This window comes from Eublepharis macularius, chromosome 7 (assembly GCF_028583425.1).
Source record: "Eublepharis macularius isolate TG4126 chromosome 7, MPM_Emac_v1.0, whole genome shotgun sequence".
In the NCBI taxonomy this organism is placed as follows: domain Eukaryota; kingdom Metazoa; phylum Chordata; class Lepidosauria; order Squamata; family Eublepharidae; genus Eublepharis; species Eublepharis macularius.
The window spans coordinates 88,270,704-88,289,188 of NC_072796.1; the positions used below are offsets into that span (position 1 = coordinate 88,270,704).

The window sequence follows — 18,485 nt, forward strand, 5'->3', positions numbered from 1 at the left end:
CCGCAGAGCTCTTCCCAGCCACCCTTTATAGGGTTTCCTTTCTCCACCCCACCCTCCTTCCAGGCTTGTTCCCTCTCCTGACTGGGCCCAGCTGTGCATTCCTCCAGGTGTTTCCCTCCAACCACTAATCCCTCCTGGGCTCTTTTGCCTTGCTTGCAGGGTGGGGTTGAGTGCGAGCCATCCCCAGCTGAGGGCTCCTTGGCCTTGCTCATGAGGAGCTGCCCCAGCCAGCCTCTGTGCTATTGGGCTTGCCTGGCCTTGCTCACGAGGAGCTGCCCCAGCCAGCCTCTGAGCTACTGAGCTTGCCTGGCCCTGCTCACGAGGAGCTGCCTTAGCCAGCTTCTGCGCTGCCTGCTCAGCAATGCTGGGCGGGGTTACCCATCTCCTCCCCCAGAATGCTTGTGGCAGCCCCCCCTGGAGAGGCTTGGCTTCTAGCAACTCCTGAGCCAGGCTGCTGTCTTCTAGCCATGGTGTGGCTCTGGGCTGCAGCAGCGGCGTCCTCTCCCTGCCAGGTAAGGGCTCTGCTTGGGCTGCTGCTGCTGCTGGACCCACCTTCCCCCTGCTGTGGCCCTTTCCCTCCAGCCTGCTTAGCCCCCTCTCTTCCCCCTGGAAGGTGGGGCTGGCTGGTCTCTCCTTGCCCCCTCCACCCCTCTGAGGTCCTGGCCTTTTGCCCCATCCCCATGGAGTAGGTAGGTTCTGGCCCTGGTTGCCGGCTTGGGGCGTGGAGTTGCTGCCACCCTTTTGTCCCCTGCTGTTCCCTCTTGTCAAGTCTGGGGGCTGGGGCTCAGACCCCGGACATAGTGTTAATATCATCATCAATATTTGTGGTTGGATTTGCAAATAAAGAACTAGGAACTGTGAACAAGGAACTAGGAACCAACTTCAGCCTCTTTCCTATCTATCACACGTTGGATGGCAACACTTCTTTTCCTACAGAAGTCATCTCAACTCCCAAATACATAACACCCCAAAACCATAGTTTTAAAAATGCACTGGCTTAATAAGAATAAACAAATGGAAATCAATAATAATTCACTGTAGTGGAACTCAGAAACCAGATGACTCCAGCAGTGCATCTATCTGCTTATCAACTCTACAGCAAGAGGCAGAAGGACTGTAATCATATTCTTTTCAAATGTATTTTGCTATCATGACATGAGTACTCTAACAGCAGATTATTGTTATTTTGCCCACTGGTGCCAAGAACTTGTAAAGGCTTTGTCAGTTCTGTTGCACAGGATTTCTAAGATGTCTTAAAGCGGCAAATTATTCACGCCACCAGGATAGAAGGACCAAGTCATTTGTATTTTTGTTGCCAGAGACTTGTCTCAATTCAAGTTTATGTTGCTTGGCAATTTTATCATTAGCCAGCTCCTCCTGAGTCCACCTGCACCTCTCTCTACATTCTCCTTCTGGCTAGAAGGGCCTGGAACCTGGACAGTATCATCAGTTCTCTGGGGCCTGAAGAGCTTATTAGGGCACCCCTATTTCTGTAACTCCTTATGTTTTTTCTGGGCATTAGATTTTAATTATTGTAAGCTACTTTGGGATTCTTGATGGCTGAAAAGTGGAATATAAATATAAAACAATACATGAATTGGTAAGAGATTCTAAGACTATGAGTCAACAACATAAAGGCAAAAGGCAGATACTGTTTTTTTTAACCAAGGTGTGTTCCAAAGCTTTCCAGAACTGAACAATCAGTGTCTTTGTTAATAATGGAAGTTTGCCAAGTGTTTTTACATAAGAAAACCAGCCAAAGAGACCAGATACTTGCTTATTCTTTGAGCCATTCTATCTTTATGATGTAATAGGAATGTGAAATCTATTTGTATGCATTTCATTTTGTCTTTCCTGCAAGTTTATACATGGTATTTCACAACTTTACTTTCAATACCAAGCTACTAGTGCAAGTGTACAAGCCACTGTGTGATTCACACTTGCAATGGTACTAAATATTACTCTTTTAATTAGATTCCACAGAAGATTTTTTTAAAATTTCAAGCTTCCTGGAACATATAACTTTACAGGTGGATGTGTTATTATTCATAGTTAACCATTTCTGAGTTTTTTAAACCCAGAAACAGGTGGCTGGAGCATCCTTAAAATGTAGCATCTGCAGTATTCCTTTATGCCCTCCCATTAATAGAATATGGGAGATATTCCCAACATGAAGCACAAATGTAGATAAATTACCTCAAGAATAATGGTAATATGCAGAGGAAACACAAAGTCATTAATAACATAAGATGTAAAGTAGCAAAGAGTCCAGTAGCACCTTTAAGACTAACCAACTTTATTGTAGCATAAGCTTTCGAGATCCACAGCTCTCTTCATCAGATGCATCAATGCATCTGACAAAGAAAGCTGTGGCTCTCAAAAGCTTATGCTACAGTAAAGTTGGTTTGTCTTAAAGGTGCTACTGGACTCTTTGCTATTTTGCTACTATAGACTAACATGGCTAACTCCTCTGAACATAAGATGTAGGCATTAACCCTTAATGAGATTTATATAAGCAATGGGCAAAGTGCATAACTGCTCAAGATATACATGCATAGCTAGAGTGCATTTGCATTTTCAAATCAGACGGGGAAATATAGTTTTAAGAAAACTTACTAGAGTGATGGAATCAGCAAAAAAGGTTCAAATGTACAATGGATATACATTCCCCAATCTCTCAGAAGTTCAATACTCAAACCTCTTAATTTGGGAAGGTTCTAGGTTTACTGGCCTTGATCCAACCCCTGTCCTTCTACTTCACTGAACAAATTTTGAAGTTTTACACTAGTCCATCCTCCAAGGAGCCTTCGTCCTCCCCCTTGTGGCTCTTCCATTGGAAGATAGCTCCTCGGAGGATGGTTGGATCCACCCCATTATCACAGTATTTCATCTCATTTTTTTTGTTTTCCATATACTAGTATGTGAATTCTCATCTAACGATCTGTTCCAAATCTCTTCAAGCACATTGACCAGCAATTTACCCATGCCCTTTTCCTTCCCCTTCCCCCCAAGCCTGCATTTAACACCTTTTGTACACACTCTATTATCTGTTAAATTGTGGGCATAAGCTGATCTGACTTCTTCCTTAATGTATGTTTGTCTGTAACCTAGAAGGAAACAAAATACAAAGTTTTCTTTGAACAAAAACTGGAATCTTTGGAAATTTTGGCTACCATAATCAACAACATGCTTTATTAATTTCTCCTTGGGATATTTATTTACTTCATTTATTTATTTCACCTTTCTCTCCAATGGAAATCCAAAACAGCTTACATCATTTTCCTCTTTTTAATCCACACAACAGCCCTGTGAGGTAGATTATGCTGAGAGTGGACCAAGGTCTCCCAGCAAACTTCTATGGCAGAGTAGGGAACTTCTAACTCTCCTTTCCATTAAACCTATCGATTAATAATTCTCTATCCATTTATAGTGAGATCTATGTATGTGGACTGATTTAAATCAAGATGCTTTAAATCAAGAGTTTGCGTTATCAAGAGAAAGGCCAATTTAAATAAAATTCCCTGCTGTTCCTTCTTTATATTTCTTATGCAGTGGTGGCGATATGACCTTGGATACATATTAATGTACAACTAAAATGAACATTTTCATTATCCAGAAGAGCATATATCAGGGTGTAAATAAAACAAAACTCTGCTTATCAGGGAGGAGTCTGTAGAATGGGGATAAACGTCCCAATTCTAAAATAACATCCCTGAACACAGCATTGGTAGTTTCCCCCCAATTGGCCCTGTCTCAGATAGAAGAAAACAAAACTCCAACCTTATCAGACACTACCTGAGAGTCAGCTTGAGGAAAGCTATAAAAGTAAGAAGTTAGCTGAGACAAACCAGTCTGTGCACTGGTATAGACTCAAGCTAAGGATGATCAAAGGAACACCACACAGTTACAGAGAATATTTTGTTGACTATAAATGTGCATTTAAAAGTTATATTTTGGAAAGTCTGTAAAAATATATATAAAAAACAATAAAGATCTAACTGAAGTTAACACTATACATACCTGTTAGAGCGTCTTGCTTTTCTAAGCCACAATAGTAACTTGTAGGGATAACAGCATTCTTAGTCAGCATCAGAGTTTCTAAATCCAAGACATCGAGTCAAAGATACAATCCAAAGGTGAAAAGGTACCCATAACTGAGAAAGGCAGGGTATAAATGATGTAAATAAATAAACTAAATTACATGTTACACTTTGTAATACTTTTTGTTCAGAATCTACTGCCAGTCACCCATATATGTTAAATAATTTTAAGGGCAATGATTCTATTTACAGGTCATGTTCATTCACCCTTAACAAGGCTTTTTCTTCTACATTTTAAAACAATTTAAAGACTACAAACTTTGTGATTTCATCATTTGCTCACCCCCTCCCACTTTACAGACACCTAACAAGGGATCCTCACACCATGAGTATAATCTGAGGCAGAGTTGAACATGCTTAGGTTCCTTGAAATAAAGGTGCTAGACTTTGAACCAGAATCCAGTTGCATTGGTCAGCTGACAAGTGCACTTCATTAATGGACTATTGAACCCAGCGAGCCCGTGCCCTTTGCCGTCCAGCAAGTAGGAACAAGGAAGACAGATCGGTGCTATTTAACGTGGAACGAAACCTAGATAAACAAAGCCCTTTCTCTCTTTCCTCCTCTTCTCTCTCTCCCTTTGTGTGTTCGTGGGTGGATGCTCTAGACAGTTGCAAGTTTAATTCTCTTGGGAGCGCCTTCTCCGTTCGGTCCCCTCTGCAAAATCATCACCCTTTTAACTCTCAATGCAAGACCTGGATCGAAGGCCCCCCCCCCCCACGCGCCCACCCCTGCCTTCCCGAATAACTATGCAAATTTCCCACGACCAGGAAGTGAGCAGCAAACGCTCAGCCAGGGGCGAGCCGGGCAACTCGTTTAAGTTCCTCTCTGCACAGGAGTGGGGCTAGCCGCGCTAAGAATGAAAGTTTCGAGGTCGTCTTCTCTGGGTTTTCGAGTCCACTGGCAAGAATCCTGAGCTGCCTGAATTTGAGCGACGCACCTACCGGCTGTGGCTTCGCTCCCACCCCTGTGGGCTGAAGCAACGGTGGGATTAGTTGAACGGCCCCAAATCTTCACGTTCAGGAAAGTAAGTTTCCCCCCCTCTCTACTCTTGTTGCGCGATTCTGACGTTTCTTAGCTGTTCAGCTAGCTGTGAAAATGGATTTCAGGGACGAAGACTGAATGGAATAAAAACTGCCCAAACTTACAAGTTCTTTGCTGCTGACAGAAGTGGCAACTAGTCTGCGGCGGCGAAGCAAAAGGGCTATGCGCCTTTTCGCTGAGAGTTGTCTCCGTGTGATAGGTTTCCTATGCTAGCCAAGCTTGTGAGATGCTTTAGGACAGTCAAGGGGCTTTTGTTCTTGGAGGGAGAGAGGAGCACCTGCGCGCCGCCCTCAAGCCGTTCGTTTCAGCGGTCTCGTTAGTTTAATTAAACCCAAACGTAGCCTGTGAGGTGAATGTGCACAAAAGACCTCGTAGATGCCCATTGGGGGATGGGAGTGGCCGGCTGTGGTCATCTAGATTTACCTCAGGACTGGTGAGGGTGGGTGGAACTGTGGGAGACGCGGATTCCGTCTGGCTCAGCGCTGTGTCGAGGCTGGCCTCGGGCAAGTTGCCTTCTCTCAGAAGTTTTAGGCGCGTAATCAGATAAGCAGCTTGTACAATTTGGTTGTACAACTGGGAGCGCGACTCATAGTAGAGGACTGCTAATATATCAAAGCAGGTCGATTTTTATCAAGTCCTGAAACCTAATATCCTCTCTTCTCCCCCCTCCCCCACCTTAAAGCGCTGTAATGCGGACCATATGGGAGCAAGTTTTTTAAAAGAGGAAGTGTGATACTGAATGGACAGTTGGTGTTTCTGACCCCCTAGAGGAACTTTTCTCTGAACGCCAGCTAAAACCTATGTTACACTACATTGGTTAAAAGGAAGTCAGTGTTATTTTCACAACGGCTCATTTTTCCTCTGGCCTGAGGGAAGGGCTACCAGTACAGTTTAATCTCTCATGTGGTGCTGATGACTTTTAAAGGACATCTGACCTACTGCTTGAATGCTTCACAAGGATTTTTTCCCCCTAGTCTTCCTTGTAGGATAATATTCTATGTAAGTTAGCAATTCTTTTCTTTTTAAAAACCTCTCTGGAATGTATACCAGATATACTACCATTCTTTCCCTCTAAAATCAAAATAATTTTAAGTGAAGGAGCATGATATGTAACCCAAAAGTTTTCAAAAAATGAAGCATGTTACTTTTATTTAAGACTGAAATCCTATGCAGGTTTGCTCAGAATTAAGTTCCACTGTGCTCAGTAGGACTTATTCCCCAGTATGTCTTTAGAATAGCAGTATGAATGGCTGCCAGCAGAAGTTAATGATTTTCATGACTAATTCAGCTTGTTCAAGAAACTTAGATTGCTGTTCAGTTTAGCAATTTACAGTCTTCGCCTGGCATCTGAGTCTTAAAGGTGTGCTTTTACTTTGTTTCGCTAGTCCTCTTGATCATTCCTCTGCAAGTTTAGGATTTTCAAAATCTTATTGTTTAGCATTCTTAGCTCATAACTCTTCTGGCTTTCAGTATATGATGAACAAAAGTTAAGAGTTAATGAAAACAGAGGGTTAAATGGACATCATACTGGATAAATAAAAAAGCAAAATATCTTCATTTTAAAAATGGGGCAATTCTTCACAAACAGCAGCAGAAGTTGCTTCCTGTCTTCTCAGCTGCTGAAAAAGGAACTAAATACATCTGAAATGAGGTTGGTACTAGCCCTTCTGCTTGAAAGCAGTAATGCCTTGGGGAACAAAGGCAGTTGCTGATTTAAATTAAAGTGTTTTGTTCTTTTAGCGTATTTACCACCCACTCATCTCTCAAAGTGGTTGAGATAGTGAACTGAGCCAAATAGTGTTTGAATCCACATCTGTTTAGTTGTAACCCTACTTACATCATCCCAGTTTATTCACTAGGACAGTTGCTTATTTGGTTTCTGGCTATGTAATCCTATAGTACAGTTCCAAACAGGAGAGCTGCTCTGCCTCTGTGATGCCTATCCTTGTTACTAATTGTTGATTGTTGTCATTTAAAAAAAATATGTCACTATAATTATTTTTGTTAGAAGGGTGCAGTACAAAAGATAAGTAAATAACATTTAGTAGAACATTGATATGCAAAAATTCAAAAATAAAATAAAATGTAAACATTCCCAAAGAGAGAGGAGCTGGAGGAGGATGGGAGATGAGGTCAATCTCCTTCCCTTGTATGAGACAGGATGGGCAGAGGGGAAGTAGGATGGTGCCAAAGTTTCCAACAGTACTTTAAAAAAACTATGTGCCTCTCTTCTGTACTCTCCAAGCCATGATCAGTTGTAGGCAGGGTATGGAACATATGAGCAATAGTCAGAAAATTATAAGCATAATTCAGCTAACTTGAACTTTGTCATTCTGCAGTAATTCTTGTGATACTCGTATGAATGACTGAAACAGCTGTTGCATTATCATTTTTAATAAAGATTTTAAGCATGCAGATTTGGTCTTATACAACATATACATTAGAAAATATACTTTTATCTGAGTTTTAATAAAGTCTTTGCACATTCATAATTGGTAGTGGCAATATTTTGTCTGAAAATGGAAAAATACCACAGATCCCCCCCCCCCCCCGTAATGGACCTAATGATTGTCAATTAATTGGTTTTAAAATTACTTTCTTTTTCCAAGACAAGCCTTGCAAGATAAATAATGGCAAGCAACAGGCCTTGTTTCAATAGAAAAGAGATTTATTTTAGCAGTAATCAGTACTCTTTATAAACAAATAGGACTGCATTATCACAGAATGATTTGGGAAGATCTTTCAATAAAGGGACCAGGACTGTGGTCTGTACTACTTGCATGCATTATCTGTTGCTGTATGTTTTTATCTTTCTCTTATTGCATTATACTTACATAATACTATTTCTTGCATTGTTTAACATGCCATGTTTAATACTTATGCCTTGTTTCAGATGTCTGCCATCCTAGTCCTATTACATTGTTTATTAGATGTCTCCTCATCCTGTGGATTGTACTGATTTATGTTATGCAATCCACCTTGAGCCTCAGTGAGAAAATAACATACTAGCAAATAACATAATTAAATATGACCACGAAAGCATGCAGCTTTTTTGTTTTTACAGTCTCATTGATTTGGGATTGATTTGTTTTTTGCTTGTGAACATTTTAGATGTTTGATCTCCATTTAGATCTAAAATCAAAAAGAGTCCAGTAGCACCTTTAAGACTAACCAATTTTATTTTATTGTAGCATAAGCTTTCGAGAATCAAGTTCTCTTCATCAGATGCCTGATCCAAACTGGTCAAATACAGAAGAGGAGGGGAGGGGAAAGAACAGGACATATATCACAAGAAGACAGGATGCAATTAGTGTGAAGGCAATCAAAACATTCCTTTGCTTGTAAATGTAAACATCTCCTTTTGGTGTGGAGTCAGTTTGCCGCAGTGAAGGTATACAATTCCTATGTAGTATAAGCCCTCGATAACCACAGCTCTCCCTGCCAGCTGCGTCTGACAAAGAGAACTGTGGTCCCCGAAAGCCCACACGCACTCAGGCTGAGATAATTGACAAACAAAGTCCACACCAGGCGTCTCTGGGCTCCCCCAGACCACGCCTCTGTAAAGGAAATCTGTTACCTGTGATAATGTGATAACCATTCATAGTCTCTATTCAGTCCCAGCTTGACAGAGTCAAATTTGCATATGAATTCCAATTCAGCAGCCTCCCGTTGGAATTCATATGCAAATTTGACTCTGTCAAGCTGGGACTGAATAGAGACTATGAATGGTTATCACAGGTAACAGATTTCCTTTACAGAGGCGTGGTCTGGGGGAGCCCAGAGACGCCTGGTGTGGACTTTGTTTGTCAATTATCTCAGCCTGAGTGCGTGTGGGCTTTCGGGGACCACAGTTCTCTTTGTCAGACGCAGCTGGCAGGGAGAGCTGTGGTTATCGAGGGCTTATACTACATAGGAATTGTATACCTTCACTGTGGCAAACTGACTCCACACCAAAAGGAGATGTTTACATTTACAAGCAAAGGAATGTTTTGATTGCCTTCACACTAATTGCATCCTGTCTTCTTGTGATATATGTCCTGTTCTTTCCCCTCCCCTCCTCTTCTGTATTTGACCAGTTTGGATCAGGCATCTGATGAAGAGAACTTGATTCTCGAAAGCTTATGCTGCAATAAAATAAAATTGGTTAGTCTTAAAGGTGCTACTGGACTCTTTTTGATTTTGCTACTACAGACTAACACGGCTAACTCCTCTGGATTTAGATCTAAGACTGTCTTCTGTATTTGCAGATGAATTTCCAGGTGGCTTTTCATCATGGTTGAAACCTAACTAAAATGTCCAAGGGGAAATATGATGTGCATTCTTACAGTACCGTCAGAACACATTGTTTGCAATATAGCAAGCCATGAGAAAATTCTTGCAAACAGTTGAGTTTTTAAGCGTATGCTCATGAAGGAAGCTTGAAAATATGAGCTGATTTTGAATCTAGCTGTGGTGAGTTTGCTTATCACTAATAGGAGCAGGAAGTAACTCTGTGTGTGTGTGTGTGTGTGTGTGTGTGTGTGTGTGTGTGTGTGTGTGTGTGTATTCAACCCTGCAACCATGTTTGGGAGGTATTTGCTTCCCCAGTTGAACTTTTTGGGGGGCAGAATACAGAGAAAAGAGGCTCCAGAACTTTTTCCTCTTAGGATATTGTAACCTGTACAGAAGTAAACAGTGTTCTTCAACATATAGCCAGTTACCACAGAATCTTAGAGTTGAAGGGGACCTTACAGACTATCTAGTCCAACTCTCTGCCCAATGCAGCCTAAAGCAGCCCCATCCAGCTGCTCCTTGAAGACTGCCAATGAGGGGAGAACCTATCACGTTCCTAGGCAGCCAATTTCACTGCTGAATTACTCAAAGATCTTCCTAATGTCCAGCCGGTACCTTCCGTCCTGTAGTTTAAACCCATTATTTCAAGTCCTATCCTCTGTTGCCAACAGGAACAGCTTCCTTCCCTCCTGTAAGTGATTTAAATACTTAAAGAGAGTAATCATGTCTTCCTTCAACCTCCTCTTCTGAACATTTCGAGGTCCCTCGGTCTTTCCTTATTTGTCTCCAGGCCCCTGATCATCTTGGTTGCTCTCTGTACCTGCTCCAGTTTGTCCACATCCTTTTTGAAGTTAGGCCTCCAGAACAGTACACGATACTCCAGGTGGGGCCTAACCAACATGGTAGAACATAGTGGAACAATGACATTCTGTGATTTGGATGTTATAGCTTTGTTAATACACCCCAAGACCTTGTTCGCTTTTTTTGCTGCTGCATCACACTGGCTGCTCATATTTAGCTTCCCATCCACCCACATCCCAAGATCTGGTTCACACACTGTTACCCAGAAGTGTATCCCTCATCCAGTATGTATGCATTACATTTTTGTTACCCAGGTGGAAAACCTGACATTTAGCTATGTTAAATTGCATTTTATTCAAATCTACCTACTTTCCCAGTGTATTTAGATCCCCCTGAATTCTATCCCTATCTTCAAAGATGTTTGCTACTCCTCCCAGTTTGGTATCATCTTGTCCTGATCATTTATAACAATATTGAAAAGCACTGTGCTCAAAACCAAGCCCTGAGGCACTCCACTGGACACCCTCCAATCAGACATGTTACCATTGAAAACTTCTGTTTAGGTGTGGTTATCCAGCCAGTTCTCTGCCCATATAACCATCCTAGAGTCCAGTCCACCAGTTTACTCATCAGAACATCATGAGGAACCTTGTCAAAAGCTTTACTGAAATACAGATAAGCTATATCGACAGCATTCCCTTGATCCAGTAAGCCTGTCACTCGATCATAGAAGAGATTAAGTTGGTCTGGCAGAATCTTTTGGGGACAAATCCATGCTGACTTCCCCATATTACCATGTTGTCGATCAGATGCTTGCAGACTGATACCTTTAATATCTGTTCCAGTATCTTCTCTGGGAAAGGGGTCAGGCTGACTGGCCTGCAGTTCCCAGGATTGTCTTTATTCCCTACCCTGAAGACTGGGTTTATATTTGCCCTCCTCCAGTCTTCCAGCACATCGCCTGTCCTCCAAGAGGCCTGGAAGATGATCGACCAAGGGCCTGCAAGCTCTTTTGAAAGTTCTTTAAGCATTCTCAGGTGTACTCCATCTGGCCCAGGGGATATGTACACATCCAGTGCAGCTAGGTGCTTCTCCACAATTTCTCTACTATGTCAACCAGCAGCCCTGAAGCCATGCTTTGCCCATTACCATCTCTAGGTAAGTCTGTTCTCTTCTTCAAGGAGAAAACTGAGGCAAAGTAGGCATTGGGTAGTTCTGCCTTCTCTCTGTCTTCTGTCAGTTTCTCCATTTTCACCCAGTAATTGGGGTATCGCCTCCTTGGCCTTCCATTTGCTCGTCACACATCTGAAGAACATCTTTTTGCTGTAGTGAGCCCCCCTGGCCAGTCTTAGCTCATTCTGAGTGTTGGCCTATCTGACAGCTGCCCCACAGTACCGAACTATCCCTAGATACTCTTCTTTGGATGCATTCCCTTCCTCCATTTCTTGAACGTCTCCTTTTTCCTCCTTAGCTCATCACAGAGGTCTCTGTTCATCTGTCCACATTAGCTTCTTAGATCTTCTACCTCATTTCTATCTTGCTGGGATGGGGATAACAGCTCTTCTTTTAGGAGAGCCTACCCTTCACTCGCTTCTTTCCCTTCCAGAATTCTTGTCCATGGAATAACTCTCATTTATTAAAGTTTTGCCCTACTAAAATCTAACCTGAACATTTGGCTACAAACTCCCTTGGTACCCCAGAGCAAAAGGGATTCTAGAAGGATGTGATCACTTCTCCCGAAGGTTCCCACCACCTTTACCTCATCAACCAATTCTTTCTTGTTGTTTAATATCAAGTCCAAAATAGCTAACCCCTAATGGCTTCCTCTTCCATTTGAGAAAAGAAGTTGTCTACAGGCAGCTCAGGAAGTTCCAGGGCCCTGGACATGTAGCAGAGTTAGTCTCTCAGCAGACATCAGGGAAGTTAGTCTCCCATAACTAAATGGTCATGTACCTTGGATACCCTATTAAGCTGCTCATGGAGGGCACAATGACCCCAGTAATCGATCCATGTTGCCATTGGGGAGTTTTTCATCCCAGCACATATAACATATTGAGATAGAAAAAACACTCTCTGATCCAGAAAACCAATTTTAAGTGCTCTGGAGAGTTACAGCCCTTCATGACAACCTAAAGTCCATCCCTGATGACGTGGAGAATAATTACCTCACCACAGAGAGATATATTTGTGGGTTAGGAAAAATATCCCAAGTATCAGTACCCAAGTATGAAATTTTGTTAGTTATTCTATTAAGTCCAAAACATAGTGTTTGTTTTTGAAAATTAAAAAGCTTTGTAAAGGTATACTGGTAACTCTATATGCAAAAGGGAAAGGGTAAATCTATGTGGGGGAAAAATTGCCTCATGTTAAAGTGTGTTTTCAAGCTCTTGATGTTTTAGTACTGTGAAACACAACGACTTCTGCCTCCTCAAACAATAACAGTTTTGTGGAACTTTTATGACCTCAAGATAGAGTAAGGTTTTTTTTATAGTGTTATTGTTAGAGGGTTAAGAATCTCGTTAGCTGCCATATCACATTGGAGATAGGGCTGCCAGTCCTCTGTAGGGGGCAGGGGACCCCCCCCCCACTCCTAGCCTCTGCCTTCTGCTGCAGTCACTTTCAGCCAGGCCCCTGTGAAGGGCAGGAGCATGCCCAGGAAGTGATGTTATCACGCCGGCAGGGACACATCCGCTGCACGCTGGCCTGGGAGGTTTTTTGTCTCTTGGGTCCATTTCCTGGGGCCTTCCCCCCCCCCACCAGCCAGGTGAGTGGAGGGGGGCAGAGACTGGGAGCGGGGAATCCTTTGCCCCCAGGGGGGGACTGGCAGCCCTAGGCTGGGATCTTAGCCTGAGATCTCAGAGATAAGAGATACTGACTAAGATGGACTAGTGATCTTAATTTTAATGCACTTTATCCCTTCATCATTGTAAATTAGATTTAAACAGCAACTTTAGGTTCACCTATTTGGCAAAGTTCCACTTAATTCAGTAAGGATCAGATTCTTGCTTTCATAATGGCAGAATACCATTCAGAAAGTACCGTATGGAATAAAATTTATAGTATAGATTGCATTAGGATTAATCTGACACAATACCTCTATATGAGAGATTTGTATTTTCTTTTTACTGTTGGCAGTGATTATTTGCAGTGATGTCAATTTAAAGAGCACTTATTTTATCTTTGAACTCTGATGTTGCTTGTCTTGTTTTGTGAAAAAATCTTTTCAATATCTCTATTTTCATGATAGCAGTACTTTTCATAATGTGTTGCTAAAGATTTGTCTTTGATCTATATCATTAATATTACCATTTTTCTTTGACGGTGTGTCTTTTTTTGCCAGTGCATAGTGCATAGATTTCACAATTCTTTATGTTTTTTGTTATACCATTCAGGTGGCATACCACCCCTCCTTTTGTGTAAATCACCCACTAATAGAAAACTGCCTCTCTTATTCTCTAGTGGTAGATTTCTAAGCCTGATTCAAAACCACATGACTTTTGAGGTCATTACCTACAATTTACATGAGGAACAGACATGCTTACATAACCACTGAAAGTGTCATGTTTCCTATAAGGTTATCTTAACTGCTGCAAGTTGTTGAATTTGAATACATATTCACAGTATACTAGGATACTATGTAGTATACAGAAGAGAAGAAAAGCCTAATCTGTATTTGGCACATTTTGGGTTTGTTAAATTATTATAGGTTAAAAGAAATGACTTTCAAATCTTTTGCATCCCATTATTCTCTTGTTAAAGAGATTTTAAGAAATTATATTATTACAAAGGATTTATTGATAAAAGGGAGATAGGGAACATAGTTTAAGACAGATGCTAGAATTTCAGATGAGGACATGAAAGTTTCTGAGGTAAAATTGGAGAGCTCCCCCATGCTTTGCCTCCCAGCATGCTCCACAGCCCCTCAGAGGCCTGCCTCCATCGACTCATCTTTTATCCTGGTGCAGGCGCTCTGCAGGGTCCTCAGTGCGCCTGCACCAGGATAAAATGTGAGTCATTGGCAATATGGTTTGCCTTTTATGTCAGGATTATGCCCTTCTTGCGTTCTGGTTCTGCTTCCATTGACGATAGGAACAGGCTCTTGCACAACTGTATGCTGCTACTTCTCTTTTCCTGTTGCTTCTCCCGCAGTTGCTTCATGTCTGCTGTATTTGCAGATTCTAATTTTTGTTTGCAAGTTTCACTTCACTCCTATAAGGTTTAAGCTTTTCTCAGGACAACCAAACTATAACATTCAAATTGCTTCAATTCATCTTCCATTATTGGCTGCTGTTCCACATTAATACAGGTGATATTGCTGAGAAGGGGGGTAAAGAAAGTAGTGAGGGACATCTACAACAATAAGAACTATTGAACTAAGCAGTTATTTGAGATCCACATGGTAGAGTTACTATGATGTGACTGAAGGATGGAGCAAAGAGGCACTGTTTGATAAAACTGAGAGAAGTTTCTGACTTTTATCTTTAATTATATATTCTTAATTAAAGCCTAGTTTTCAAAGTAACGTCATGTAAAATACAGAGCAGAAGTCAATATAAATGTCATCAGAAAAAAACTGTTTAGCTCTTATGTGATTTTAGAGTTACCAGTCCCCCTGCTCCCTCCCTCTGCCCCCTGCCACCATTCACCTGGCTGGCAAGGGGGAAAGGGTGGGAATGGGCCTCATGGGTGTGCTCCTGCAGCGGCATGACATCGCTTCCAGGGAGTAATGTCATTGTTGCACCCCAAGAGCACTCCTATGCTTCTCAGTGGGCCAGTTTGGTCCCAGATTAGCCCGTTGTGAAGCATACGTGCACTCCTACTCAATGACATCACCAAAAGTGAGGAACAAAGAGAAAGTGAGTGCCAGGTTCCCCTCTCCCTGTTGGGGAGGGGGTAAGGGGACCTGGCAACTCTATGTGGTGGAGCGGGAGATCCCTGCTCCCATCCTCTTCTCCTCGCCACCACTCACCTGGGCCAGTGCCAGGGTTTCTGGCGCCTGAGGCAAGATACCTACTTGCGCCCCCGCCCCCGCTAACCAATTTTAAAGAACAGAAGAAATGTAGGAAAAATGAAAATCACAAAACTTGAATTGCAAACTGACCTTCCCAATGTCCAATACCCACCAAATTTGCAGGAGATCTAGTCCTCACTGTCCTTTAAAGACCCCCCAAGTTTCAGAGAGATTGAACCCCGGGAAAGGCATGATCCATGGATCCCTCCCTTTCCTGTCATTTTCTCTTTACAGTGGCAAAAACTGGAGTGTCTGCTGGCAGCTACATTGAAAGGCTGGCACTTTTCCTGGCTGGATGGGCACAGCCTGATTGCTTCTGCGCCATACATCCCGCTGCGCTACTGCTGGACAGTAGTGCAGCGGGACGCATGGCGCAGAAGCTAACAGGACAAAAAACCCATGCTGATTACAAAAAAAGAACAGTTAGCAGCTATAGGGTGGAGAATAGAAAAGCTTCTTTACACACAAAAAAGCTGGAACTAGGTGTCTGTGTTTCTGTGTCCATGTGTGTTAATGACTTAAACTCCTTTGTTTAGAAGTTTAGGAAACCCCAAGGCCTAGATAGCCATATTGAGAAGAGATGGATAAGAGTATAGTGTTTGAATCTGGAGTTTTGAATTAAAAAAAAAAATAATTTGTTGTATTTGGTAACAAATTATTATTTTTTTTTTTAAAAAAAGAACCTGGAGTGAAAGCCAAGGCTAGTACCTCACTGAAGACTGATTTGTGGCCTTCTAGAAATTGTAACTTTTTTTCCAGCCCACCTCACAGAGTTGTTTTGAGAATAATTGAAAAAAGATTGTAAAAAGTGGGAGCTGTGACAGTGATCATCCCTTTTTACTGTAAAGAGAATATTTTATTTCCAAAAGATGATATAAAAAAAAACAAAGCATTCTTATCAGACATTAGTATTGTTACATTAGTTATGTAATTTTCTTTCACTGTTTTTCTTTGTCTGTTGTAGTCTACAAAGTTAAATGTTTATTATAAAGCTGATCCTATTTATAAAATTGCATGCTATTAAAAATTCAGAAATTAAAAAGGAATCAAGTTTAACAAATTTCTATTTTTTTTGTAAAGTCAAAACCTAACTGTTTTCTGTTTTTAACAGAAATTTGTTGGCATCAGTTCCAGCCATTCTGCCTCTTAAATCATGTTTGTAACTCTTTCCTGCTATAATCATGATTTCTAAATTGAACCAGTGAACAGAATGAAAATTCTCTTGAAGTGTGAATTTAAACTAAAGTCTGAAATTCAGTGATGGTTCAGTTAAAATTAGTCAAATTTGCTTTAAAGGAAGTACAGAATAGCATTGTTACAGTACAAAGCTATGCATAGTTATTCATTGGACTTGAACTAGAGTAATAGTAAAAGTTTGCATTTTTTAGGTTGCAATCCCAAAAATACTTTCCTGGAAGTAAGCCCCTTTGAATCACATGGGGCTTACTTTTGAGCAGAGTTTAGGATTAGCCTGTAGGTTCCCCTCTTAGTCTGTTAAAGCAAAGAAGACTGTGTGTGTCTTGTGGTACCTTGTAATTCATTTTATTTAATAATTTTGTCAGATTTCCTTTTTGTTGGTATTTTTCTACTGCACTCAATGAGAAACAGATTTTCTGGTGTACCCTTTATTTCCAACCATTTCAGAAATTGTTCTACTATCGTCTTGGCCAGTCCCAGAAAATCTGTCTAAATAGCAACTCACACAATAGAAAATCATACTCAGTCATAGCTTAGCAATAGCAGTACTGGTATTGACCTTTAAAGCCCTATAAGCTTCAGGGCCAGCATACCTTAAGGACCGCCTTCTCTCACATGAGTTTGTCTATGCACTCCAGTCACCTTTTTAAGCCCTGCTTCACATACCCTTGCCATCTGAGGCTAGATAGGAGGAAACCGAAAAGAAAGGGTCTCCTCAATTGTGGCATCAAAACTTTGGAACAGCCTTCCCAAGGAGATTTGTCCCTCTTTTTTCATCTTCCACCAATAACTGTCTATCCCCCAATAACTGTTATTGGCCTTCTAGGTTTTTTTGGTATGTCTGTTTATATGTTTTTTATTAAAGTATTGTATTCACACTTTATTTTAAATATTGAAATGTTTTAATGTTTTATGTTCACTGCCTTGGGAACCCTATTTGGGGGTAAAGGCAGAATAAAATAAACAACTAATAACACTGCAAGGCAAACCACAGAAAACCCATAAAGCATCTCACAGAATGTATTCAACATAGTGAGATGGTGATGCTTCACATTCATGAGATCCAAAAAGAACTCACTAATTGTGCAGTGATTCTTGGGTATGCTGAGTACAGAAATCTGTACTCTTGGTAAGATCAGTACATACCATACACACTCCTACTTGGTCAATGTGTGTACTCTCCTATTCCTTCTACCCTAGTCTGTAGTATAACAGCTTCAACGAGACACCTTATCCAAATGTCTATATCCATATGCCATTAATTTTTGAATTTGGATTAGTTGGTATTGTAACTGTATCAAACAACAGGGTATGTTCATTCTGGGTTTTAATGAGTTAACAATGCCATCTATCTATGTAAACCTAGTGCACATATTTGAGCTATGTATAGAAATGTCAAAAGTTGCCCATTCACAGCAAGGTGGTACTTTCACACATTCAAAGAGAGTAGTCTGTCATTTCTGCAGATCTTCTTGAACTGCATCTCATGTTGTTTGTAGAGTTCCCCCAGTCTAAGTGACAGGTTTTTCTTGCATCTTTGGGGAACAGCAAAAAGATTGGGAGAATAAAGAAATGTAAGTCATGTGAACAAAACTCTGCCTGCAGTTCTTTGGATCCAGCTTACTGTTAATTTTTCTATTGGTCTATTCAAGTCCATGGATGCATATACTTTATTTACTTCATTTATATACCACCTTTCTCTCTCTTTGATGCATCCTACCATACAATAGTTGGATGCAGCTGTGCAGATAAAAGGGGGCTAGATTCTCAGTAGCTCACATAATTATTAGTTACATGAGACAAAATGGGTTGTAGTCCAGGATGCCACGGTTAAGACAAAACCCCACTACCACCACAACAGCAATTTTCCCAGTTACAATTTAATGGTTTCTTCAGAGTATACAAGGATACATTGTAACCACCAGTACTAGGAATCTTTGCAATACATGCACTCTTTCTGTATCCTCAGATAATGTCTTTCATAATTAGTTGTTTTGCTATACTAATACTAACATCTTATTGTAAAAGTAATAACAGTGTGCTTATATACTATCTTTCTGGA

General features: G+C 41.1%; 1 protein-coding gene across 4 annotated transcripts in view; it reads left to right on the forward strand.

Annotated features, from left to right (window-relative positions):
• The first annotated feature begins 4,807 nt into the window (after positions 1-4,807).
• The window catches only part of LYN (LYN proto-oncogene, Src family tyrosine kinase), a 68,774-nt gene continuing 55,096 nt past the window's right edge, over positions 4,808-18,485 (forward strand). For 3 of the 4 annotated variants that reach the window (XM_054984576.1, XM_054984577.1, XM_054984579.1), the window contains exon 1: positions 4,808-5,125. The gene's annotated coding sequence lies outside the window, so the exon portion shown is untranslated. The remainder of the gene's footprint in view (positions 5,126-18,485) is intronic. The other variant, XM_054984578.1, reaches the window with a different exon arrangement.